Source organism: Cryptomeria japonica, chromosome 1, assembly GCF_030272615.1.
Source record: "Cryptomeria japonica chromosome 1, Sugi_1.0, whole genome shotgun sequence".
Classification (NCBI taxonomy): Eukaryota; Viridiplantae; Streptophyta; class Pinopsida; order Cupressales; family Cupressaceae; genus Cryptomeria; species Cryptomeria japonica.
In genome coordinates, this window is record NC_081405.1 from 348,020,724 (window position 1) to 348,022,683 (window position 1,960).

Here is a 1,960-nt window from a genome sequence, read left to right on the forward strand (position 1 = left end):
GTTTGAGAAGATATTTGTGGAGCATGGAATGCATGTGTTTGTTGATAGTTGGTAGATTCAGATGTGACTAGCTCATGGTTAGTTTCAGGTCATCATTTTGATGGTGATTGTAATGCCAATTTTGATATCATAGGGCATCTAGTTTTGCTGAAAAGTATTTTTCAGGGTACACAAGTGCAAAATTGTAATGTTTGTGGCTTACAGCACTGAAACTGAATTTAGATCACCTATCTTGCAACGATCAACTGTACTCAGGATTTTGTTTTGGTCAAAAACAAGTTCAGCTTTTTTATGTTATAGCATATGTGTAGTGCTTGATCACAAAAGAATGCATTTCTTGAGGGCCTTATTCCTTTGGAAGCTAAATGTTGTGGATGGTTTATTCATGTACCAGTACATCTACATGCACTAGAAATGCACTGCTTTTGTCTGTCAGTTAACTTTAATTTCTGTTTCTTGTGTACCTCGGCTGAGTTTGCTTGATTGTTCTTTGGGTAACTTCCCAAATCATGGAATCATGGAATGTAAAGTTGATTTTTGTAAGCATGCAATGAAAATTATAAATAACATGAAGTAAGGGTGAGTTTAGTGTTTGTTTGTTGAGACAATACCTTAGTGGAAAAAGTGGATGCCTATAAGTACCCTCAAATTCTAATTTGTGGACAAGAAAAGTTTTTTTCGTTTTTTTTGAAAATTACAAATTAACATGCTTCTAGCAATTGGTTGGGGAAGGGGGAAAGGCAGAGATGGGAATGTGGGACATGTACCTTCTTTGTAGGCATTACAAAGACAACTTAATTCTCTACATTAACTTAAAGCTAAAACGCTATTACTGTCTTCACATCCACCAAAGGACAATTGAAGGGGAATATTTAAGGGTTCATTCTGGATGGTGAATTCTCAGGTCTTCTTACATTGCGCTGGCAATTCTCTTCCTCATCAGTGTTAATCCCAATATTCATTTTACTCATTTGTTTGAGCTCTATCCTGAAATAGGGGCTTGCTGGTGGATAAGATCATCTACTGTCAACCTGTCAATTTTTTTTATTTTTAAAATTTTTTTATGACAAGTATCTGTTTGGTGTTGCACTCTGCTTGTTGGGATGTTGAAGGGAAACACCTTTAGGGTTTATTCTGGATGACCAATTCTACATGAATCAGGTCTTCTTGCATTGGTCTGCCAGCTCTCTTTCTCATTATAGTTTTAATCCCAATATTCATTTCACTCATTTTTTTGCCTCTGTCCAGAAATAGGAGGTTCTGGAAGGATAAGATCATCTAGCAGTAAACTCCTGTCTAGTAATTTTTTGTGAAAATTATCTGATTGATGTTGCCCTCTACTTGTTGGGATGCTTCAATGTCAAAGGAATAAACAACAAAGGATAAACCTATATCTTTATCATAATCCTTACATTTTTTGACGGTCCACCCAAAATTTCACTATTTATCTGATAATCAAACAGTTTTTTAATTGTATTTTATGGCAAATAAGCTTCACTATGGTCATATGGTGATCAAATTTAAGTCCGCTATGGATGCACAAATCCTAGGCTGTTACGGCATAAGTATGTAGTTGAGTTTCTAGGGAATAGTTGCTCTTGGGAGGGATCACTTTTGATTTATGTTCAGGGTCATCCAAACTGAATTACTTTTCTCAGTTGACAGAAAGTCTTGTATGACTGGAGGCTACGACCTATGTGGCCCCAGTAACGGAGTACAAGAAAGCTTGAAAAATGCTGGCCATATTTGAGCTTCGTATCTGTTTGCGATAAAAAGGACAGAAGCATGTTTCTCACTAAGGGATGTGCATGGTTTTTGGCAAGATGGACTCAAATGAAGTCGACCCTGATCAAATTGAAACTCACTACACAGTATTAAACATAAAAGAGGAAGTGCTGGATGGTTGCAAACATGTAAATGACATCTAATAGTTAGATAATCTGATATCATTGACATAATC